At 38.8% G+C, this 27,086-nt stretch overlaps 1 protein-coding gene across 6 annotated transcripts in view; it reads right to left on the reverse strand.

Annotated features, from left to right (window-relative positions):
* The window catches only part of eya1 (EYA transcriptional coactivator and phosphatase 1), a 66,997-nt gene extending 40,337 nt beyond the window's left edge, over positions 1–26,660 (reverse strand). For 4 of the 6 annotated variants that reach the window (XM_020600019.1, XM_020600017.1, XM_020600018.1 and 1 more), the window contains exon 1: positions 26,375–26,659. The gene's annotated coding sequence lies outside the window, so the exon portion shown is untranslated. Of the gene's footprint in view, positions 1–5,243; positions 5,490–26,374 lie in introns of those variants that run through there. The other 2 variants (XM_020600022.1, XM_020600016.1) reach the window with 2 other exon arrangements.
* Positions 26,661–27,086: the final 426 nt, after the last annotated feature.

Here is a 27,086-nt window from a genome sequence, read left to right on the forward strand (position 1 = left end):
AAGAGCGGGCTGGCAGGGGAACAGAGGCGCACATTGTATGTCTCTGAGCCGCAGCCCTGCTCCTCTGTTGTTTCCTCCTTCAGGTTCTCCCTCCTCCCTGAGCAGGGGGAGAACAGCCAAATGACGGAAAGGTGATTTATCATTGGTCTACGACAGCTGCAAACTGGATTTGCCCTCCCCCAATCAACATGCAAAGCAGCTTAGCCAAGGTAAGCAGGGTGGGGGGACTGAAGGTAGGCACAGGAGTGAGGGTTTGGAGATAGCCGGGGCTAAGGGGCAGCAGAGGGTGGGAGAGCCTGCCCCCTTTCCTGCTTGAGGTAGGTTGTTGCTGGAAGGAAGACGGGACTTGTTGAGCAGAGACAAGTCAAGCGTGACACCCCTAGCATCTTCAGCAGATCTTTCATCTGCAATTGACACTATCTGAAATTTATCAGCATTCCCCCTCCCAGCATACTGACAGGTCCTAATGACCGTCAGAGCTGCTTCCCGCCAGCCTGGCTCAGCCTGGGGCCATGGAAGGGCACAGAAATACACAATTTCCTAACTTGACAGTTTATTCAGAATGAACAGAAAGGCAGATTTAGAACACACTCCCACAGACACTATATAAACCCTTTGTTTTTCTGTGGCAACACAAAAACTCACGCTCATGTCTTTTTCTTTAGAGCACAAAGACATAATTCATGCCTGTATGTCTCCATGTGTACACACACACACACTCTCACACTTAGGCACAGGGCACTTTAGAGGCCCCCAGAGCAGTGGTGCATCTCACACAATGATGGAGACTGGAAACAAGAACATGGAGAGCATATGGATCCACATATGTTTCCTATGACGCTACGAATGCCTCTATTACTCTCCTTTAGCTGACAGTTACATTTTGGTGTTCACTCCTGCTCTACACATCTCTCTCCATACATCAAGCAGAGCCATATACCTATATGGCTATAACACTATATTAGACCAGACTCCAGCACACCATGCATAAAGGGTCCAAAAAAGGTCAAAGGTATTCAAGTGGTCAGAAAAAGGGGGAGAATAATTATATATTCCTTAAAATATATATATGTATATCATGGCTTTTTTTTTTTTTTTTTCTTTAACATAAGCCAGGGTAACTTGAGCTGCATAATCTTGCATGAATTGCAGGGTTTTTTTCCCCAAAGTTTTGCTCTTCACACCAAGGCAAAGCCTTCATGAATACCCTTCCAGCTTTACAATTAGCCTACTCTTCCAGTACTCATGGTGCAGCCGTTTTAGCAAAAATAACCATGACATTTTATTCTCACTTTAGAAGCTACAGATAAAAGCAATGCATCCTCCTGGCATTTTCAATATGCAGAAGGGATGTAAAGACTAAAATGATATGAATGGTTTAGAAAGTCCCTAAAAGTAAAAGCCATACAGCTGAAAGAGAAACACATTTTGCCACAGCACATTAACAGCGATCGCAGATCAGGGGGAAGTTGTGGAAAGAGAGTTTTGCGGTTGGTTGATGTGGTGTGGTGTGTGTGTGTGTGTGGTTTCTCTGCTCAGCAGTACAGGCCATGCTGGTATCTCAGCCACTACCAGTATGTGAAATCAGCCAGGTAAAGACAAAGGGTGGGGGAGCGAGGAAGATGGGAGAAGAGAAGACAGGGATTTAAAAGCAAAAACAAGTCTTTTCTCTGTGACACTAAATATGTATCATTAAAAAAAAGCTAAGCACTGATTTCACCATCTTTGATGTGCTTCGTAGTTCAACCTGAACTGCCAGGTCTTTGAAGCTGACAAGAACAAAGCCTGGCTGGATGAAGCACTGGAAGTGTCAGTCAGAGAAAGAAAAAAGAAGTGCCTCAACACGCTTCACTCAGTTGTTTTCTGGCCCTTTTGCTTCGCTTTACTTATTTCAAGACCTGCGTTTCCAAAGGTAAACACAGTCACAGCCAAGCTTTAAACATAGATCATCTCAGCATGCAGGCTGTCTGACCTGACAAATCATTTTCTTCTGCTTTGCTTCATATACCTGTCCAACTTAACTCTACACAGGAGCATCCATTTTTTGCATGGCATATATTCATTGCAAAACTGTAAAAAGCATTTTCACATATTGATTTGTTACAAACAAACTACAAAAGAAATATGAGTGACCATGCTTTGTTTATTTCCATATTCCACTCCCTGTATCACCTTTAATAGATATTATATAGGGCCAAGTCCATAGTCCTCTGAATTTTACAGACAACCCATGTGTGGTAAATAACAACTTTTGAAAAACAATGCTCTAATCAAAATCTAACTTGAAAATAACTAATCCCTACTTAAGATGGTCAGCTGAATCCACATGGTGGCCCAGGAAAAATAAATCCACTCACAAAGAATGTAGATGCAGACAACGATTGGACACAGATGTGAGTGGAATTAGGCAGAGTTTACAAAATTCTACACTTCAGTTGTCTTTCTGTACGTGGCTGAAAAAAAATTACAGCTGCCAACAAATGGAAGGTTACATGGCTTTGTGTGTTCATCCTCAAAAGCATTTTTGATCAAACAACCGCTATACAACAAACAACAATGGACATTTAAAGTTACATGGTGGTAAAATTCTGGACAAACTATTTTTTGGAACTCCAATTTTGATTAAAAAAATTTACATTTTATTATTTTAGCACTAGAACAATAACAATTTTGAACTTTTGTTTTAAATAAATACATGAAACACTTGTTTTATATCATATTCCATGTACTGTAAAATTATTTGCACTGATCTTCTGTAGTGTAGTATTCAACACATTAAGTGCAGCACATAAATGAGACTTGCGGCTACAAATAACGGATGCGCGTGGTGCTTCACACACATTTTAAAATGTTGGATCTGTAATTAAATGCACAATTATTAACATATGTACTGTTTGCTTATGTGTGATTTCTCTCTCTCATTTGGTTCAATCTGACATGGTGCTCCAACAGTTCACTTAAAAGTTACATTAAATCTGTTAATACTGTGCCCTTCAGCCTTCAAAATTATTTCCAGAAGGCCAGTTCACCTATGAGGGGCCATCAAACAAGATTTAAGGTGCAGATTTTATCACAGCTTGCTTAGCACAATGACCACCACCGCACGAGGGAGGCTATACAACACTAAGATGAAAGAAAGTCCGAATCTTAGTGACTATCAGTTTAACATTTGTGACTTGTTATTCTATAAAATGAATCAAACTATTAACTACACAGGACATGAAGAAGACAAAATTATACAATTGCTGAGTTTTTACTAGTATTACAGAAGGTAATAAAAATGTTGCACTTTAAGATTCTAAAAATATCGTGTGTACAGAGGCACACTGTACTGCAAGTACTTTTGGAACAGAATGCAATTCAACTGAATACAATTTGTTTAATACCCAGTGATCTTGGTTTCCTTTTTATCTTGTAAAATAAAATCATTTGTCATTTACAAATAATTAGTGCTTACAGATGTGTAAGAATAATCAACAGAAATCTTTAAATGTAATTTCCTGCTCTTTCAGCCACATATTTTAGATGCAAACAATGCATGTTAACAAAATAACACCCCACAGTATTTAGTAAACAACCCCTGCCCACTAATTGCCCAGTAAGGGCTACTTAATAGGAGATCCCTCATTTCCTCCTTCTGTCTGTTGAGCTTTATCTCCCCCTCTCTGTCTCCCTAACTAATCACTGAGTGATGCTGGATCAATTAGCCATCTGTGTCTTTCACCGTGAACCATCTCTCTGAGAGAAGAGAATAAGGCCTCGGCTGGTGAGACACCATCCACACGGAAGACATCAGGCTTTGGGCAAACAATGCCACTGTCACCGCAGACCAGTCCTACTTGTGCTGCTGCTACACACGCACGGAGCTTTGCAGCCAGGCAGAGCCTGTTCTCTCCCTACATAAAGCAAATACACAGCGTAAACAGCCTCAAATCAGCCTGGTCATTATCTGTTAATTGGATAAATAAGGTTATTGTGTGAGTGAATAATTGCAGCAGGCGGTCACACACATTGTCATGTTTGTCTACACAGAGCAGAGGCCAATCAGCAGTTTGGCTCACAAGCCTATCCTAACCCCTCTACTTCATCTCTTTCATCTACTAACACACCTTTCTAAACACCAAAATGGGCAGGTGTTTGAAAATGACAGGAATTAGAGGATGAAAAAGGACAGAGGGTGGAAAAAAAAGCACAGTTTCAGAGATGAAATGACCCTTACACACGCACACACCACAAAATAATTGCCTAACATCTGATGTAAGCTTGTGATCGTGCAGAGAACATCCTTCGATTAGAAAGGCTAGTGATTAAAGCGGGTGAATCATCATGTGAAATATGGGAGGCGCAGCACGGCTGGTAGCTGAGGCCTGTTGCCTTGGTCAGACGCTGAACGCCTTTCAGGTCTCCTCACAGCATTCCTGGCCTCAGCAGATGTCCCTGGATGTCAGCTACTTTAATTGTGTTGGTTTTGTTTGTTCTGTCAGTCGAAAGAGGGACTCCTGCAGAGACCGGCATGCTTTTCTTGCTCGAATAAAAATATAAACTGGGCAAAGCACAAGAAGAACCCATATTTCAAAGGGAAATTTCAATATATTTGCACTGATGATATTGTTGTCATTACTACAGAAGCACATTTTTTACCGTTTGTAAAAGAGAAAATTGAGGTTCTTATTTTTAAAACTGTTACTATTAGAAAATATTTTTACAAATGTCATTTACAATTACAAATGAAACTTTAAACATTTTCCATGTATTACATAAACAGAACAGTTTGATTTTTTGGAAATTATCAGTGGCTCTAAATTATTTTAAAAAGTACATGTTACATTTGTAAATTTACTTCTTTATCAGGATGTGAGTTGTATTTATTTTCTCCTAAATTAAAGCTACACTTTCATGCAGAGCATTGTTTTATTTATTCATTTGGGTAATTATCAGTCACTGAATTATAGCTGCCAATATTAAAGCCTTCCTCAGTTAATATTAGCATGAACTCTGAACGTGCAAAACAGTACTACAATTATTATTATAGGATGTGCTGTTTTAAATCTTATTTACAATTTTAGGCCAGAAATTATTTTACTCCAGCTGCTCTTTATATTTTAAAATAAATGCTGATGAAAATCTATGAAGTTATATTTACACACACACACACACACACACACACACACACACACACACACTACACAAATTAAGAAAAGCAAACCAACAGATCAGACAATGTAGATACAAGTTATACTCACTACAATTATGGTTGAATCCGTCTGTGTTTATTCCTTCATATATCTGTATTTTAAAGATCTTCCACAGACAGATTGTTCAGTCCAGCAGAGCAGACAGCAAACTTTCTACAACAGTCCTTCAAGTGTTGGTAGAATCTGTAGCACAATAAATGCAAACTACAAGACTACTTCATTTTAGGTGTTGGAACCCATGGAGCTCTGCGCGATATCTCAGGAGAGCCCGTCCTAGTGAGAAAGACAGTGGTCCGATTACAGCTTCAGGCAGCGACTAGTGAGTGTCTGAGGAAGAGGGGGGAAAAAGAAAGCGTGAGAGAGCAATGGAGAGGGAGGGAGGGAGAGAGACAGGCAGTGAATGAGGGAGGGAGAGTGAGTCTGCTGCAGTTTGAAAAAGCAGAAAAGAGTGCTCGGCACTCTCTCACAGGAAGACTTTGGATCAGGAGGAGACACAGGGGAGTTGTGCCTCACACAAGCTCCCCATATGTCATTCACTCATAGCTGTAAGCAACAGGGCTCTCTCCAGATTGTATTAGTGGAGACTAAGGCTATAAAATGGCAGATCTCAGCATCAGCCTGCCTGTCCACTAGAGCACCGGGCTCTGCTCACACCCACTCACACTTTTCTTCTCCTTTGTTTTGCTTCTGTTATGCTCAAAAACCTTGCTCTTTTGATTTTTAGGTCACTGTAGGATTTCTCTCTGTCATGTAGGGACTTTGGAGGGGAAACAAGGGTTTCTGTCACTAGCTTAGGTGATCAGGAATCAGAGGTTTAACAGCAGCCTAGTAGCTCAGCTCTGTCTCCACAGCAGTCTAGTGGAAGTCCTCAGTCAACACATACACACCGCGTCTGTGTGCAAGGTAATGACTGCCTTCTGTCTGCTCTGCATTATTATTTCAACTGTGCAAAGCTGTCACACAAGGCCAAGCTGCTACTGATGAGCTCAAACTGGTGATTTATTCAAGCTGGTGATGAGGCTTGAACAACTTTTTTTTTTACCCAATATGTCATGCCATTTTTTTAAAGCATATCAATTCAGTGTAATAAATGGTTCGAGAGATTAGTGGACCATTTAAAATTTATTTTCCACATAATAAAGCCGTGGGTGAAATACCAACTGCAATACTGAAAAATTATTTCCAAGGAGGAAATCATACATTTATTATGGTAAAGAGGTGGTGAAAGAAAAAGAACACCCACGGTTAAAAGAATTAGCATACTGTGTTAGCGGCTGACTTGTGCACACACTGCTTGTATGTCTCTGTTACCTAGTAGTCAAAAAGTGATAAGAAGAAAAAAACTGCCATGTGTGTCATTAAATCTGTTATTATATGCCATAACATGGTGTTTGAAACAAAAAGAGAGTCCACAACCCACACTGAAAGCAGGTCAACACCAACCAAGTGTATAGCAGTGGTCAACCTGGAGCTGACAGAAGTGCTTCTGATACATACACTGCAGTAATGATGTGGACATGCCGGAAATGTAAAAACCAAATACCCACGGATAATCCCATAGTCTTTCCTTTCAGTATTGGAGAATAAAACATACTGCACATCAAACACATTCTTGATAACTCAATTGACTAATAGTTGCTTGGGGACTCTCAAGTAACAGTTTCTAATAGCAGAAGTATCCTCATGCTGATCGAGTTGGTGTATTTACTCAATCGCTCTGTTTGAATAATGAGCCGCATAAAATTAGCTCAAAACAGTTATTTTCAAGTTGCACATCATCATTATACAGAGTTGTGCATGTCTCAATGACTAAACACAGATTTTCCTTGCACTTTCCATTCATGTTCCACAATATTAAATGCAAACAGGTTAAAGTATCAAATGTAAAGATGATAAACATTATATTTAAATATAAATTATTTTCATTTTAGAGGCACTAAAATAAACTCAATAAAAGAAAACTACCCCAATGCATAAATTAAAACACTAAAATCATCTTCTCTGCAACTATAAAAATGTAGAACCTTCTATGGAAGCTCAACAAAAGATGCACTGACACTTGCCAAAAACTATAAGTAAAGAAATTTGAGAAGCTAGGCAAGATTAAATGTGAAGCCTTTCTTTATTAAGGATTATCTTGATGAGACTCAGTGGCCTTCATGTGGGGTTACAGGGATAGCCGCATGCAATTCAGAGTGAAGAGAGATGTCCGCCACTGCCAACAGGTTATCTACTCAGCTTCTCACACAGGAGAACAGACTCACTTCCAAATGGCTGATTTCATTGTCAAGATAGGAAATGGAGGGTTAATGTACATCTAACTGGAATTCTAGTACTTGGAAAGTTTTAGATCCTAAACTGTGCTGACTTTTTCCCCTGTTGTTCCACAGAGAATTGCATCATGGTAAAGTGCGTTTACTTATCTTGACAAAGAATATATACACAGTATGAAAGGGGCAGGAACAGTGTGACAAGGGATTAGATGGTATAGATGAAACAAAACGCTAACACTCTGATGACACAGTTGCAATATTTCCAAATTTGTTTGGGTAGAGCTACAACACTGTTTATACAATGTCACACATTGGGAGGGGGATCAAGTTCCTTTTTCGACACAAGTCTTTACAGAGCACTACGCTTTAAACCTTTCCTCAAGAAGAGAAATCTGAACTTGGGATAACAGTTTTAATATATTTTTACAGGCATTACCAGGTGACACGTTCGCCTACTGCCTAAGGACAAAGTTTAAAAAGCTCTTAACACCAAACCCCCAGCTTTCAGCCTCGTCTCTGACACAAGTGGGATGTAAAGTTTGCTCTATAGGAATTTGTGAGTGAGTACTAGGTGCTGGATATTCCAGAGGTATTAGATGTGCATAGCTTCCTGTTGACACAGGGCTACACAGAGTGACATATGCTTGGTGAAGCAAAGTAACACTGATGATCAAAGGAACACAATTTTCAGTACCATTCCATTCTTCCTCTGTCCTACTGCTTGTGGTGCCATGTGAAATCTTTAATACTAGCCTAAAAACAATGTGCATAGCAACAGTGATAGCTAAATCAATCAAAGCAAAAACATAAAGCAACCAAACTCAGACGCCCAAAGAACATGTTATCTTAAGTTGTCTTTTCGCATGCAGTATTCAAGTTTACACAATATAACATTAACCCATCTATCTACCAGTCTTTCATTAAACTCAGAATCTTTGATAACTAGGCACCGCAAAAAACTCACAGTGCATAGAGATAATTTTAAAGTCCACTGAGGTAAATTAGTAGAAAGTCAAGTGCTTTCAAGTGCTAAATGAAAGTTCTGGGTGAAGCCTGAATTCCTTATAAACAAACATCAGGTTGGCCTGCCTCGCTGAGAAGCAGTAATAAAAGTAAACACAGCATAACTCAACATGAAAATTCATAGGCGCCTTCCTTTACAGAAAGTGACGAACAAAGGAAATGGTTACCCTCAGTGGACGTCACAAACAAATGAAAATACTGATCTTCTGTTGCACCCATTTTGGTTCCAAACAAAACAAGGAGAGCATGTTTTGAATTAGATGAAATACCCATTTGTCTTTGCACACTTTAGGTCAGAAACTTTCTCTTTAGGTGCGGCTGTGGCTCAGGAGGTAGAGCAGAGACCTATTACTCAGAGTGATGCATCCCTAGAGCTGGAAATATCATAGTGGGATGCTTAGAATATATATTAATTGACTTAAACATGGTCTGTTTGATATATATATGTAACAAAATTCATGTCTTCCTTAGAATCTGACTTTAACTTTACTTGTAAATCTAAACTCGATATGCATATTTGAGAGTTAGACATAATTTTAACATAGATGATGGTTTTGCCAATACACATCAAGCCAAACTCTTCTTACACTTGAGCGAAGGATCACATCACTTGCTGTCACTGATATTTCCTTCTCATTTGCCAAACTGAAGAAAAGTTTTGACACTAGTGATTCATGTAAACACTATAGTTCAGCGACTGTTTTGTCTACAAAGTGTCAGCTACTTTGCAAGTTGAGCAGATATCAGTGGTTGATAATAGGCAGAATAAGGGCAGTAAATGAATGGTGTGCCTTCATAATTTCTGCAACAGTAGTATCTGTTATTAATCTGGTATTTTAGTTTAAAGATAGAGCCTCACCATCAACACCACAAAATCTGAATCAGCTGCACCCAAAAATACCAGTATGTTTGGTAATAAATTTTCAACACCCCTTTAATGGCAACATTTGTCAGCGCTGCCCCAACTGTGTGGGGTGCACTTCTGACTTGCTCAACCCGGCCGGCCAAAAATGTGGCACTCCCCGTCTTCTTCACAGCTGCCTGGCCAGTTGGACCCAGGTCAGCAGAGCCCTGGGGCCCAGCCCACTGATCTGTGGGCTTGCAACAAGTCTAGCCAGTATGGGGGTGGGTGGGGCTTTGGTCATCACTGGGAACTTGTGTTCAGCACACCACCAACTCCCAATGGGTTAGAGTACAAAATGCAGAGGTTACAGACATACCTGCTGCCTTGCAATCCCACCCCCTCAAGGCTGACTCCCTGTTCCTGAATCCCCCCAACCCCCTATCCCCCTGAGTCACTCACCAAACCCCCACTAGTCCAGCCACTGTGACATTTGTGAAGCCAGGAGTCCACATAACAAAAACACATTAGGCAAATGTCTGGGGTCAAACGTCTGTTTGAATTGGCCAGATGAAAGCCACTTAGTCTGGATCTGTGCCATTCTGCTCAGTGACTAAATATAATTTCAAAAGAAGCTGTCCTGACTGAGCCAGCGGTTTGTCTTACTGACAGCATATGCTGCCACATTCAAGTTATGGTGCTATGGTTGCCAAAAGCACAGATAAGGCTATCTGGCCTCAGGGTATTATCAGTCACCTTTCTATCCTACATAAATACTACATACCGGAAAATAATTTCTATAGCATCCACATCTCTTCTCTAAGAAGAAAGTGTAGTAATGAATGGACACTGGCACTAACAGTCAGTCATTTTTAACTCCTGGACCACTTATTTTATAGAACAGCAGAACATGTCCCGAGCTGCACAATTTTTCAAAGGCTTGAGAACAGTATGAACTATTGAAATCTTGCCAAACTATTCGATGTCTCCAATCATGCTGGTGTCAGAGGGACTTGAAGCATGGTTCCAAAATAACCAATGAGATAATCATAGTTTTAGATTATGCAAGAAGAGTGGCGACATATATGCTAATACCTCTCCCCAAAGTAATTCATGGTGACTTCTGTAGATGTGTCTGGTACTTATCGCAGTCACTGTGAGTAAAGGAGACAGCCTTTCAGTTATTGTTTTGTGACTACAGCACTACTGCCACACTATCAATCAGTGAACAGGAGGAGCTGTCCAAGTTACTTTACATATGACAGTCAGCATCATACAATTGAGGAGATCACTAACAGTGAGCTACAAAACGGGAGAAGATAAATATTTAGAGTAACTCACTGAAAGTAAACATCAATATTCTCTTTCCAATTCAGCTTAATTGTAATGGCAGTCCATTTTCTGGAGATCTCAGACTTCCTAAAGCCATTCATTTGGACAAACATAACACTGAGATATACATCAATGGACCTGCCTGGACTCAATGATATGCCAACTTTCCACGTTTCCTCTTGATGTGTTCAGAACAGCAGTGGCCCTGATAAAAGGTGACTTCCTCTATTAGGAAATGGAATTTGCAATGCACTCCTTACAGAACACTCTCTCTTTGTACTTGTGTGAAAATATGTTCTAATCTGGCTGGAACAACTTTCAAAGGATCTGAGGAAAGGCTGTTTGATGATTTGCCGTTTTCTCTCATCATTCTTCATGTTGGTGCACAGTATTTCTCTGTTACACTATGTATATGGATTTGACGTTGTGCTTTAATTAACACTACACTTTTTCATTAATAATTGGCTAATGTTGTCACTCAGTAACAAAAACAACAAAAGTTGGATACTCAACAAAGACATGTTACAAACATCATGAACTCATGAACTCATCTAAAAAAAATACACTGAAACATTTGCTTGAGTGCAAGTACAGCTTTGTTTTCTGCTCGCGGTTTTGACGGCACTATTCCCACAATTTAGAGATTAGAGAAAATTAGAGATTTTTCCTATAAACTTTTCTTTACTAGAGAATGGGGAAGTAACAAGCGGACTATGGCAGATGAGTAACCACAACTTAAAATGTACTGACAGGTCAGATTTGTGTGCCGTAGAAACTAAGAATGATTGATAAAGTTCATAAACTAAATAGATTCCTAGTGATATTTCACTTCTTTTACAAGTCTAATCCATTCCTTCTATTGTGTAGCCTCTAGAAATCTTCTTTGTGGACTCAAACCTTTCTTACTGCATCAGTTATAAAGAAGCAATAATGTTTTACGTGTGTATTTATTGTTTAATTTGGCAGTGTCTACAGGTCTCGCATTAAACTCTGATAATATTTTTAGGAACAATATGAAACAAATGCACCACATGTAGAAGTGTAGAAAGCTAGCAAGTGAAAAACGTGCAGATTAGAGCGATGACATTACAATGTACGGCAGTTTACAGTTAGAAACAGAATATTAAATTCAGGCTAAGTTTGCTACAGCTCCAACTTGCTATTTGAAATACCTCTCTATGAACTCTGTACATCATGTATCTGTAAATCAGAGATGAATTAACACATTCATATTGGGGGGTTCCCTGTGATGAAATGCCAAGAACCTCTGATGAACATACAGTAGGACTCATCAATACCAGCAGCTCTGCCTGTCAAAAACACAAATGAAACCACAACAAAGAAATTCCTGTCATCTGGGGCAAGGCCTCTGACTCCAAAAAAAAAAAAAAAACACGTTGTTTTGTAACAAGGATCCGCTTTTGCACTGAGAGGAAAAAACAGACAGTGGGAAAACAGGGAAGAAGAGTGTGAAGCTTTATGACTCAACATCTGAAGCCCCCGGTGTTTTTTTCCCCCCCCCTCATAATATCCAGTTAACTTTTGACCTTCAGTCTATGAAAAACACCAGACTTTTTTTCTCCTAAATAAATGAATAAAGTTGTTAGCGACTCTTTCTGTGCCTAGCAGTGCCAAATAGATAGACCTATAAATAGCTCAGCAGCCTACCATGGAAACAAACAACCGCCTAGCCTCAGATCAGTTACAGGAGTAGCAACTTTTTATAGGTCACAAAAGCTTCCAGTTGCCTTGGAAACAATGTAGAAGAATAGTGCACTTTTGGATGCAAAGCAGGTAAAACTGGTCAGGGCGACTAGAGTGCCCATTTTGTTGAATGGGACTTATCATGAGCTGGCTAGGGGTAAATGAGGGGGTTGCTTATTCACTGGCTATGGACTGTTAATGCTGCACCTGGGCCAAGGCTCCTTAAACAACTCACAATGAAAAGATATGCCCCTGTTTGTTTTCTGTAAGCCAGGGGATATATCTGGTTGGAGTCTGTCAAAAGACAGGACTGCTAGGCAAAAAGACACTATCTGAAAACTGATTTCCATTTTGACTTGGGTAATACTGTTCAAACTTTAGGCGAGCTTAAGTGGAAAGCAATGTATCAGCTCTGGCTACAACTGTGTCCAGAAAACTAAGGCCTTTCTACATGTATAACAGCCATTTGTTGTGGATAGATGAATACAGTGCTACCACATATGGTTAAACTCTTCATGTACCTGTTAAAGTCCCATAGGCAAACCTACATTCACAGCTGTGACTCTCAAACAAGCCTAGCCCATCCATTGCATGATGACTATGCAATTTACAAAATTACAAGCTAGCTGAAACCCTGCCCTAAAGAAGCCCTAGACTGTCTGAATTATTAATCAGCTATTGATGAAGGCCTGATAAATGCACTCTGCTCACCATCCCAATGACATTCTTGTCTCCTACACTGCCACTTCTGTTGCTCTGGCTCCCTATACGTTTCTTTCAGCTGGGATGAAAACTATGACAGGTATGTAACGTCACAAAATGTAATTGTTTTCAGCAGTGTATCAGCTTACAGTTCTCAATTGTACCTCTACTTCTCATGCCAAATACTAGTGTGTATACCAAATATGCACACTTCCACGCCGGCTAATTACAGTTTCACACTGTGGGATAGTTCTGTTGGCCAGCCACCAATATGCTCAAGGAGAATCAACATGCAAACCTGATGGAAGCTGAGAAATAAAAACATCAGTAAAGAACTGCAGGCACAACCTTTGATAACTTTTCTGCTTTTAAATATTAAACTAAAACCCATCAAGCTTTATGAGAAAGAGGAGAGCATTATGGGAAAACTATGACACAATACGGATCAATAAAAAAAAAGCATGAATTAATTTATAAGAATCAGTTTTATTGGCCAGGTGTGATGGACACACGAGAAATTTGACTTCGCTACATTGCCGCAGCATACATTGACAGTATGATTGGACAATAACCCTCAGTGCAATACCTGTGTGTGTGTGTGTGTGTGTGTATATATATGTATACACACATTGTATACATACAATGTTTTAAGTACTCCATCTTTATCCGTATTTATCTCATTTCAATGAACAGTCCTTGTTGTCTGCATTGTTCACTGTCTGTTTATACCGCTTATTCTGCATTGTTTGCACAATTTGTTGCTGTCAATATTGCTGTTAATACTGCTTATTTTGTTATAATACACAGCCTTATGCTGGTTCACTGCTTGTACATTGAGAGCCGATGTACCTGAGTCAAATTCTTCGTGTGTCCATCACACCTGGCCAATAAAACAGATTCTGATTTATGTAAAACTCACCAAGAGAACGCATAATACCACATACTGTATGTAATGTTGGTGTGTTAAATTTATAATATTCATCATCAAATGAGAATCAAGCACTTCAGCAACCCCCTGACTGACCTCTGGGCCTGGTCATCCATATCTACAACACCATCACCTCTAGCAACTGCAGAGCACTTAATAAATTGCACCTTTAACAAAAGGAAAAGTTGATGAATTGAAAAATGTTAGCTCTTTCATTCATTATTAATGCAGCCTCTCCCTCAAATCGGCCATTGATAAATAATTAAAATTAATCTCATTATGGGAGTTTTCATTATAGGATAATTTAATTAAATAAAAGCTCAAGGACCTCTGAGGGCCTGGAGCCACTAGGGGCCCATGCCCTACTCCTCTAATGGGTTGAGGACAGAAGAGTGCACTGGTAATGCACAAGAGCCCATATATTATTTAATGGATCCCACTAAGTAAGGACAGATCAATGATAACTTGTCATCTCATCATTGTGTTGAAAGCATTCCAGAGCCTACTGCAGGACAAATCCCAAAACTGGAATAGAAAATTATCTGCATGCACATATAGAAAGTTGCTTACATGTTTAAGCATAACACTGGTTGTCCTTTTAGGCTTGCAGCTATGAATAATCTTTGTTTGTGCTTAATGAAATGCACTAGCAAACAGAGGATGCCTGTGCATTTTACAGATAGTTATGGAGGCCAGAAGGGAGAAGACGATGCTCGTTGTCTACATTAGGTCAGCTTATATGTGTTTTAGTTCAAATGGTGACGGGTAAAAGGGGTACATCTGATACCAAACAATAAATGATATCGGAGACAAATAAGAGCCATTAAATACCGTCAAGGTGAAAGTGAGGAAGGGTTAAAGAGAAAGAGGGTATGAGAGTTTGTCTTGTTTCCAGGAGCACTTAAGCTCTGTACAGCAGTTATTGCACTGAACATTCATTCATTTTCTACCGTTTTAGTCCCTGAACGGGGTCACGGGGGGGGGAGCCAATCCCGGCCGGCAATCGGGCAAAGGCGGGGTACACCCTGGACAGGTCGCCAATCCATCGCAGGGCTAACACATAGACGAACAACCACACACACGCACATGCGCTCCTATGGGCAAGTTAGAGACACCAATCAACCTAAGCTGCATGTCTTTGGACTGAGGGAGGAAGCCGGAGTATCCGCACGGGGAGAACATGCAAACTCCACACAGAAAGGATCCCAGGTGGGGCCCGAACCCGGAACCTTCTCACTGTGAGGCAACGGCGCTAACCACTGCGCCACCGTGCTGCCCACGCACTGAACATGTCTTCTTTTAACTCATACTGAGAAATCTTTAGCTATTTATCTCATCTATTCACACATGCATTGAAGTTACTCTAAGTTTCGATTACAATAACAAAAGAAAAAATATACAGAGTGAAGAAATGTTAAATTCTCAAAAACTACGTTGAGCTAACCCTTTCCTTCAACATTTAGAAGTTTACTCAAATGAGCTAAAAAGTATCATTTTGTTGTACATGCTAATGGGTTCATGGGATCATAAATAACCATATAGGTCAGTTTCTAGCAAATATGCCTAACTAAGAGCTCATTTTCCCTAACATCCTTATGTTGGTTTACAGGTACTATTTCAAAGTATTTCTACCATTAAGCTAGGCTGCAGACAAAACCATCTCTACTCCTTCGTGCTTAATGCAATTACTTTTCGTCTAAATTGCTTTTGTAAATGTGCTCTCTATAGTAGATTTTCAAACATATGTCCAATGAGGGTGAAATTCAAATTTCAAATGAGGGGTTAAACAATTTGTTTAAATCTGATGACATATTATAATTCTTCAAATTCAATATGCCAGACTATGTGTTATTATGCAGACTTTATTACCAAATTAAATTAAGGCAATTATTGTGTTTAAAACAGTGTGTGGTAACGAAGAACATGTGTGACAGATTTACATTAGAATGCACAAAATCTCACAATATGTATATGCACGTCGGGTCTGCATTTCAGAGGAAATCTTTAACATAAACATTAGCACTTTGTGAAAACAACTAAGTAATTAGTTTAGGGCATAATAAGCTGGGGTAGGCACACAATGAAAGAAAGCATTCTGGCTTTAAAATGAATAAAAATTGATTGTGTCCCAATAAAAAACGAATTGGCAGAGTGTTAACTGGATTCCACATAAACGTCTGTAGCAGTCCCTGGCCACTTTATTGTGTGCTAATGCAATAGAGAACACTTAGCAATAAATGCTCCTCTCTGATGAGCTCACAGAGGCTTTCCAAGATGGCCTGATGAAATTGTAAAAATTAGATTTGAGCTAGCTGCGATTGACTCCTAAAACAAAGGAAAATCTCTAAATAGAATTAGCCTGCCCTCTTCTTCTCTAAATACATCATATGTAAATTACTGTCATTTGGAGAAATATGCTTGCCTGGAAGGTAAAGCCTTGATTAGAGATCTCAGTAGGTTTGGGACTCCAACAAGAACTCCTCCAGGACATTTAAAAAGTTTGAGTACTGAGAGAAGGTAAAGCTCTAGTTCACTCATAGCAGCAGATTAAAGATAAAAGTATCATATGAATTCAAAGCATCACAATCAAAGTATGTTTATTGACTCATTAGGTGGTCTTACTGTGACAGGACATGAATAAAATAAGATAGTCTTTTCACACATCAAATTGACAGGTAGTTGATTTTTTTGCTGTTAAGCTGGGTGAGCTCATTATGAGCTGTTTTTACAGCTGACGAAGCGTCAGTGTATCACTGATCAAGTTGACCATCAAATTAGCTGGCTGACTTACAACAAAGTTGTTTATGGATGATTATACAATTCAAACATTGTCAATAGTCGAATATAATACAATATACTAAAACAAACAATTAACTTTATATGCCAGTCTACCTCTGTCATTGAGATTGCTGCAAGAATAAAAATTTGTCAACTAGAGGTTAAGAAGTGTTTACACAATCTAGAGAAGGCTCCACTTAACCACTCAATGCACATTCAAACTGCCCTTCATTGTTTGCACAGGGCAGGAATAACAGACATGTATGACAACTTCACAGGAATTATGCACCAATTAAACAGGATAAGTTGTGTTTGCAGGAACTGTTTAACTGTTTCCTAATACAAACAGAGGCCTGCCAGTTGCCTAGCTTCAGGACACAGCCCTTGTGTGTTCCTACCAGGTAGGTAATTCACTTATCTCAGCATTGCTCTCAGTTCATCCCTGTTGAATTGCATGGCTTTGTCATTAGACTTGCTCAGCTTTAGACAGAACCTCCACCAAATATAAGCACAGACCTCACAAGGTTTCCAAAAATAAAACCATACACAATGATTATTATCTGGGAATTACATGTGGCCCTAAATGTCAGTAATAACTTCAACAAATTAAAAAGGAACGCTTTGTCCACGCAATACATTGTTCCATAAGTGCATGGTAAGCACTCATGGATTGTCAAGAATGTCTGAGTAAAAGCTGAATATAGTGTATATAAATTCATTAAGCGCCCAGATTGTTTGTTGGAGCGTGTCTGAGGCTAAATCTGAATGGTAGTGAAGTGTTTGAAAAGGATATGACAGAAAGATGTAGCAACAGCCAGACTGCAGCTGTGGGGTATTTCCATTGGCCATAAGCATCTACCTATTAATGGGCTTAAAAAAGCTCAAGTCTATTTGAACAATGTTTTTTTTTTTTTTTTTTTTTTACTCTTAGATGCAACTATTTATCAGCACATACTTGACATATTTCCCATTTCCTTAAACAGGTGGACATTAGATAAAAACCAAGGAAATTGTTTACATTTTTAATATACTCCCATAAGAAAACCCTCTTTTGACACTTTCTAGATTGAAACATCATAAATTACATTTTATGTCAAAACTAAAGCTATGTCCATTTATGACATGTCACATCAGATGTATCTAAATAGTTAATCAGCCCTAATGTTCTTGAAAGAGTCAAACAGCAGATTACCATAATTCAAAGTCCATACTGTGACAGAAATAACTGTTCTCACACGGGGGCTAGACCCACTGGTGCCTTTTGCCGTCTGTTGATGAGAACTAAATATATTTTCTGCATTCTGAATGGCATTCCACTCTAACACAAGCACCAGAAGTTAACTGTGTATGAGAATAAATCACTGTCTCAGTCATTTACGCAGCTATAAAGAACTGTTTGTGTTCGTATATTTGTTTTGATTGTCCATACATAAATTTATATTAGTAACAAGCCTGACAAACCCATGCTTATATGTACAGTAATGACAGAGTAGCAACCCCTCTGGCTGAGCAACAGGGCCCAATTTCTAAAGATCTGAACAGTTTGCCAGAATTATGTCACTCTGACCACCTGTTCCCCTGAAAAATCTCCCTGGCTTTAAGTAGTTCCGGCATACATCCAAAATGTGCACTTCTGAATCAGAGTGCTTCCTTTCTCATTTGTGTAGAAGCAGTAGGCAGCAGTGTGTAGCAACAACCACTCTAATTTTGTGACTGTAGAGGAGGGGTTTACACAAGGGATATGTTGCTCTGTGCCTGTCACTCAACCTGCCTCTGATTGGCAAATGCAAGATTTAGGCTGGTGCTATTTCATGTCACCTAAAAGGCTAATGAGAGATTACACATTAGTAGCAGAAACGCTACACAGTGTTCCAGTAGTCCAGCAAGGAGTTCACATGCATCTGTAGAAATAATCTTGGGGACATTCACAGTAATTACTGAGTGAATGCAAATAGGCTTATTCATCTGTACAAGATAAAACAGAAGAATTAATGCTCACTTAAAATATAAAGTAAAACCATATCAGGACTGCTTTATATTAGTTGAACAAAAGAAGACAGAAATAATGGCTGAGCTGAACATAACTAATCCTTTCTCTGACAGTGGAAGAGTATAAATGCTGTACCTTATGTGATCTGTCTTTAAGACCAAGCAGCATCACGTGTCACACAAATACACAATATGCTGCATTTCCTTTGACCTGCATCTCTACCATAGCTGTGCATGCACTGGCAGACCACACACAGCTGTTACTGGTGTGGTGCTGTTTACATCACTGGAGTTTATGCCAATTACCTTTTCTCCCTATTCGTAGCATGCTTGTCATGATTAAAAACAAACGGACCTGCCTCCACAAGCATGCAGCACTGAACCTGTTCTGACAGGTAATAAAATAAAATAAAAAGATAAATTGCAAACATATCAACAAATGTTTAAATGGTGTTACAAACAGTAGACTATCAAGTTGTTTAATATCATGGTTACTCTGTGATGGGAAACATTTACATATTTTTCTATATGAAACAGTTTTAAATGTTGCATTTCTGTGCCTGACCACAAACATAACCAAGACACTTATTAAGAGCTGAACAGGAAGAAGCGGCACTGGATGCATGGGATATGTTGCTATTAAATGAATCAGGCTTGCAGAGGAAACCATGCCAGCAGTGTCATAGGGAGCAAACCAACAATACTGTGTTGGCTTTGATTAAATCAGCTCACACAAAGATCACTGTACTGACAGCTAGGCTCAAGTCAGTCAGTATTATTCCTGAGGACCTGCACAAGAGTCTGATCAGACACAGAGTTCTAGTCTTCACACGGTAAACTACAGCACATCAAAACCTAAAATTAGTTTCTATCTGTGGGCAACATGACAGGCATGCAGACAGAAGAGGGCAGTTCTTCTTCATTATTACACACAGTAGAGTAATAAAAGTATTAGAAATACATTTAAGCTGCGGCAAAATCTGTAAAAAATATATAAAGGAGGGGACACGCTAGAAAGTGGACTATTATTGCAATGTCAATCCCCCAATTACTGAGAATTTGACATATTAACATTTTGGGATAAGAGATGTTTTTCTCTACAATGCTGAGTACCATATTTGGTCCATTCAAGGATGTCAGTGCACCTATTGTGTGAATTTCTTATCAAGGCAGCCCACTCTCTGTCCTGCTACAGTAAAGAGAAGTAGTCACATACCTCACTCCATATGTTGTCTATATTTCTTCAGCCATGGCTTTTTGAGTCTGATGACATAATGCTGGGTAGAGTGGGTGCTGGGAGAATTTTCCCCACTCTTACTTTTTATATACCTATTTAAAAACAGCAGCCTTTCACACCTATATTAAGAAGCAGTATAAATTATGTGTCTAAGACCTACAGTATTTCATAATTAACAGGAAGCAGTGCGAGGAGAACGGTCCACACTGACGTAAAAAGATCAACAACATATATAAGTGATCATTTATTCTGCAGAAAAATACAGATAAAAAAATGCAGGGCCTTATGTTTTTTCCTTAAAAACTAAAACATTACAAATCTGAAATATGTGTCAAGCTTTTCTGAGTCTGATTACTTTGCTTTATTTGGAAGTCCTACAGAGCTGCTACTCTGCTTGCCTATATGATCTAATTTGTTACCCATGGTGGTCCCCAGCTCATACCAGGTCACCACCTGCACGCAGTAAAGTTAATTATTTGGTGGGCCTAACTGTCCATGTCCGCTGTATTACTATAAACCAGTAGTGCTGTGCTAACTCTATTGTCAGGTACTTAATCAAGGCCACCAGATTTATTTCCCTGCACTAACTCTGGGGACAACCACAAGCAGAGGCCTGAGTAATTGGATCTATTTTGCATCTAAAATTAACCACCTATTCTGAGTGAGAGCTGGGGTTTGGAAATGATAACAATAATGATATCAACCAATACCATATGAGGCCCTGTCTTTCATACTGGGAGCTGCATAAGGTTTGGTGTGACCTTACCTGGGGGGTATGGTGCCATTATGCCAATCAAACTCTGCAACACTTGATCAGTCACAGGCCTAAAGCAGACTGCAGAAACTCAATTATTCAATCGCTTACCTCACACATGCACAGCAGAAGCAACAAGCATTAAGATTAGCTCAGTCCCTCCCGCATGGGTCTAATGCAGGAAATAAAAGTAAAATTAATCATCTAAATTAAACTTAGGGCTGTTATTACACACATTTTTCACATTTAACAGGCTACTTCATAAGGAAGAAAAGAGACTGATAAATTCATTCTGTAAAAAGGCATTTGTAATGAAAAGCAGCAGGACAATATACAGGGGAACAGGGACTTGTTTATCCATTAAGGAGTTTGGCATTACATTTGATGAGATACAGTACTTTCCATATTTAAAACATATTTTACCAAAGAGCTAGTTGTTTCTTAACAAATGGTAGCACAAAACAAGTAATATTTTCAATAGGTTTTCCATTTTTTCCCCATTAAGCAACTTGTAATACAACTCCTTTTTGTCAGTGCGGTAGGTGAAGCAGTGCAGTGTAAGAGAAGAGTGAGCAAGCATGCAGAGGGGATGTGGTCTGTGTAGGGATGTCAGAAACATAATGGCCAGCTGAGTCATAGGTTATAAAAAGCTGTCATTAGGGATTTCTGTCCTTAGCAACTCATCACACAGGACCTATGAATTATTTATTATGCTGGAAACTTAAGTGCCCCGTTACTCAAGATCGCCTGGTTTCCTGCGCTTCCTGTTCCTTGTTTTAAAAAAAGCATAGCATTTAGTTGTTGTAATTAAAAGTCTTAAAGCAGATCCAATATATAAATAGGAATACATTTTTAATATAACTACTGTGGTAATGTTTTATATATAGTGGATTTAACAAATCCTACACTAACAGTGTGTGCACCTAATGAGGGCATTTATACAATGAAAGCGTACAGTCAATGTTCGTATTACTAGCCTTGTATTTACTTTGCATGCAGTCCAAATGACCACCTAATTAGGACCTAATTAGTCCATTAATAAAGGACATTTTATTATATGGCTGGATTCTGTAAGATAAGACAAAGAAAAAAAAAATCAGCAATTTGAAAAGGCTTATGGAAATCTTTACAGTATGACCTATTGTCAGTCTCTTGATGTAGATCACTGCTGTCACATTTTGCAAGCAGAAAAGGATTATACAGCATCACCATCATAGTCCATAAATTGGCAAAAGAGAAAACTACCCTGCATCAGTTTCATTTTAATTTTACTCTTTTTTTTTTTATAGAGAGCAAAGTCAATGCAAATGAACTCAGGCATTTTTCCTCACTTTGTTTTGTTCTCAGTATATGAAAACGGTTAAAAATCCCATGGGTCAGTGAAAATGATCCCTCCACTCCAGTCGCCTGCTCTAAGTCAGCCAAAACATTCCAGACTTCAAAAGATGGCTTTGCCTACCAGGGCCATTTCAGTGTCCTAACCTTCATGGCCCAGGAGGACTTGGTTATTTGGATAAATTAATTTCTGGAGTCTGCCTGAGTTGCAAAAACAACCTCCTGCCTGACAGCAAATTAGTCTAACTGAAAAACCTAAAAAATACATAGGGTTAACTAAAACACACCATTTTTTTCCCCACAAAATAAATTTTCTGTTTGCTGGCTGCTCTGCTGTGTTTAAGATGATATATATATATATATTTTTTTTTTTTTTCTGATAAGTTTAGCATCTGTAATCCTATCTACTGACAGGTGAAGAGTTTCAGCAGGCAACATTAGCACAAAAGCTGTAAAACATACAGTACATAGGTGGCAGACTAGATACAATAAAACAGGCTTATGTAAAGATTTTACAGCTGCCAGTTGTTTGGGGGAAAAAATATATAAACCTGAAATCTCTTGAAGACCCAAACATTTATTTATACAAGAAAAAAAAAGACAAATATGAAAATGTGGGAGGAAAATGGTTGAAAAGGGAAAATTACGCAAACAGGTGTAGACAATCCAGAACTAATGGTCTGCAACATTTTCAGGCACTAAAGGAGCTGTCCAAAGACACCATAGGGGAGGCGGCATGGCCCCAGTAATTGGAGGAGCATGTATCTTCAAAAGTAAGAAGAACAAACTGAGAAGTTTCCTCTGAAGTGAAGCACATGTACAGTACAGTAGGGAATCTGGTACGTGTGTGAATGAATTTGTTTTTCTGCTTCTTGCTGCACTGAATTATTCCTCCTGAGCTACCGACTCAAATCTTTAGGTCAGAGCTGTTCCAACTCACGTCACTGACTGAAAATTCAAAAGGCAGCAAAAAGAAAGCAGGTCAAAACAAAAGGATTATCCACAATGTCAATAATGTCCACAAAACAAATCATGCAGAGGATGTGAGTTTACCTTAAGAAAAAGCATGACGATGTAACAGTAAATCACAATAAATGTGTCATTTTCTTTTGACTGTCTCCTATCTGTCATAAAATGAATATTTCAATCACAAAATGGGGCAAGTATTAGAGGAGTATTAGACTGTTATCAATAGCAAACATTCCCCAGTTTCACCTTTTCAAATGTGAGGATTTGCTGCTTTTCTTTCTTTGGCATCTGTATACTGATGTGCAGGGTCTTCGACTGACTCCAATTCATTGCAATATCAGACACTCAGAGCAACTGTTTTAGTTGTCCATTGGCTAATGGCACTGACCTACAACAATTCTGGGCACTTGAAGCTTTTACATTCCCATTGGACGTCTGAGAACTGGCAGCTTTTCTGCCAAAATAAAAAGATTCAGTGGGAGGACCTGCCATCCGGAAGTACTTTATCCCCACTGTATAGTTAAATTTCATGTATTCATTTTTACTATGGTATCACCATTCTCAGATGTCTGTAGTTACAGCAGTGTATACTGTATGTGTATATAGAGGATAGGCTATGTAAATAACACATACTGTATGAAAACTGTCTTGTTTGTCAGGCATTTAATAACTGGGAGCAGCCAGGTGAGAGTAGTTGGTTGGTCACTTTTTTTTGTTGTTTTGCTCTATAATGTAACACACTGGACTTGAAATCAAATCTGTGAGTGAATTTACAGTGCTGATTCTATATAGGAACCAATTTTATGCAGTTAGACCACAAACAGGGAGTTTTTTTTGTTTTTTTTTAAATCACCTACTGTTGCAGTGGACTGTTGACGAGTGACCTCAGTCCAGCTAAGGAGGCGTTTCACTGGCTGAAAACCAAGCAAAGGTTTCTTCACCGGGAAGTGTCAGCAGATGTCTGTATATCACAGACGTCATACAGCCAAGGATTTCACACTAGAAATACCTGCTAATTACATGTGTTTTTCTTTATATCAAATATCTTCATGCAGTCATGTCTGCTCGCTGGTCCAACTTTGCAGATGGCAAATGAGCAGAGTTCAGATAAAATCATGAAAACTACATTTGTCAATCAAAAGTAAATACACAATTTACCAAGGTTAATATCTGTAAAGGTGGTGCACAGTTTAAAATGATGACCATTACATAAATCAATCATATACAGTAGTTAAATTATCAGACACCCTCTATTTGGAATTTGTAGTTATAGAAAAAAGCATACCACTGAATATCTTATCTGGGCAGAAAACCATGCCTCAGCTCTCCGATGGGAGGTTTAAAGTGCAAAGTGTCTAACACTGCCACAAATGGCTTGACATTAGAAAACCCAGTGCATCAATACACAGACGCCAAAAAAAGACAAGCTGCAAATCCTTTAAAAGGATGAAACTTGGGATAATTTGGCATTTTCTGCTTAAAGAATAATGCCAAACATCACTGTCCAGGATTGCCTTGGAGAAATAGCATCAGTAGAAATATGAGAAATAAGGGGTGCATTGTACTTATCGATGAGATGACAGGGGACTGAGATGAGAACCGGTTGTGACTGTTCCTTATGTTCTGATATTTTATAGAACAAACCATCAAGAAAATGTTTTAGAAAAGTAATATCAAGGATAAAATATAACAAACAATACTAAATACAAAATATAACAAACAATACAAAATGAAAAACTGGCTGATTACAAACATCAAGACCGTAAACCTAATACTGGCTTCTGGGTACAGAAGTCTGGTATGACTAATGTCTGAGAGAAGATTAAAGAAGATGCAGATGGGATAAGACAGACAAAGCGAACATCATGCGTGTGCCGCGTTACACTTTGCTACCACTGTAGCTGCAACACCAGATTTATGCAACCACTATTCATGCAGTAAGTAAGTATTGCAACTTGGCACTGAAGGACTGATATTAAACAACTTTGTTCTATGAGACAAAGAAAAAACAACCAGTCAGGAACTTGCATAGCTAATCCAGAGAGATGCTTATTCAGTACTGCTAGACTAGACCTAGCCTATAAATTGATGGCATAACTCTGACACAAGTCACACTTTTGTCTTTATGATGTGCTTCAACAATATATCATGAAAACGAGTCAAAGTCGGAGGAAAATGAAGACAAATTGCATCATACTGCAGTGGGAACAGGATAGGGGAACATAATCTTTCCAAGGTGATTTCAACACCATGTGTGCTCAAGTCAACCCAACATACAGTACACTACCTGAGAAGACAAAAAACTGTTCACTGTCAAATGTGGTGTACAGTTAAAAATATTAAGACAAAAAAAAAAAATGACTGCAGCTTGGGGCAGAGAACATCTCTGGTTCAGCTGCTATTAACCTAAGGCAAATTGTATTTTGATAAATGTGCATTCAACTTTATCTGCATCACATTAATTCTAGGACTGAAAGCATATCATTCTTATATGCAATTCAAGGAAAATGTCAGCCAACACACTGACAAGTATTGTACAATGCAATGCAAATGGTCTACTCTGGTACAAAGAGACTTTTTTCCTTCTTTTTAAATTAAAACAAATTACAGACCTTTTTCACAGCAGCCATGCTGACATGAAAGTGCAGGTAAACACAGGTTTTATTAATGGCATTAACTCAGGCACTACCTGAATAGCACAAAGCCTGAATTAATATCATTAGTAAGACTTGTGATTACCTGTTCATTCATGTCAACATAGCTGCTGTGGAAAATGGTCTATTATGCAGCATAAAATCTATGTCATTATTTTGAAACAGTGATTACTTTTTGAGACCAATATCAATTATTGTAAAGTAATGCTCAAAATTACCCAGCAAATTACCAGGACTGTATACGGCTAATTAACAAAATGTATTGTTTAAAAACTGTCGATTCTATTACCACTGCAAAAATAAACAAACAAATCTTTACAATACTAATGAGTCTTCTGCAAAAACTGCACTAGATATAGTAGATATAGACAACTCAAATGCAGAGTTTTAGTTACGTTAGTTATTTATATATAAGTAATCCTAAAATTAACGATATTTAATTTGTCACTGCGCAATGTCACAAATTGTGCCGCAGTTCTGGTTTGTTAAACTGTGGCTGTCCCACTCACAGTAGCAGCTTCTGTCCCCGCCCATATTGGGTTAACACCACGCTGTAAATTCAGCACACAAGTTAAAATAACACTTGTTAACTGTGAAGAAACGACTGACAGAAAGGTAACAGAAATGTCAACAAAGCAAGGTCCTCTCAGAGCAGCCTACCTTAATGTGTGTATCTCTGCTGTCACAACATGCAACAAGTCTCTCTGTCCATAAACACCTATTTTACTTCTTCTGACCGGTCACAGACTGTTTCTTTCTCCCCTGGCTAGGAAACGTGCCCCTGAAAGACCGAAACGTGAGTGGGAAAACACGTAAAAACGTTAACTATTGTAAGACACAAACGCCACAAGCAGTCATGTCAGCGTGGCCGGACGCTTGAATTGACATAATGGACCCACGTGGTCTGCGCGCGCGCTGCTCACTGGTCTCAAATGTAGGCATGGGGGTGTTTACACCCAGTGTTACGGTTCATTTGCTGCAAACAACGTCGTTTTGACTTGTTATTGTCACATAATTTGCTGATATTTTAAGTGCACCTAATGAGAAAAACTGTAAATTGATCTAGGAAATTGTACCGTTTTTATTATGTACATGACTTAGTATAATTTTCACAAGTCTTTGACAATTCTCAGATATTAAAAATGGCCTAGCTGTGCACCGCCTTATTATGATTATTATATGTACAGCAGCCTACATCTGTTCCTCTCTCACTGGATATGAACTATGAGATTGTTATTATTTTCAGTGTGAGTGGGAGCTTCTTTTTAAATATTTAGTCCAGCGTAAATCTATCAAAACATCAGGCGTTCAACCCAGTGTTTGCCAGAATCATGACATAATTTCCCAGGTAGGAAATGAAATCTAAAATAAA

The sequence above is a fragment of the Monopterus albus genome, unplaced genomic scaffold (assembly GCF_001952655.1).
Source record: "Monopterus albus unplaced genomic scaffold, M_albus_1.0 scaffold44.1, whole genome shotgun sequence".
Taxonomy (NCBI): Eukaryota; Metazoa; Chordata; class Actinopteri; order Synbranchiformes; family Synbranchidae; genus Monopterus; species Monopterus albus.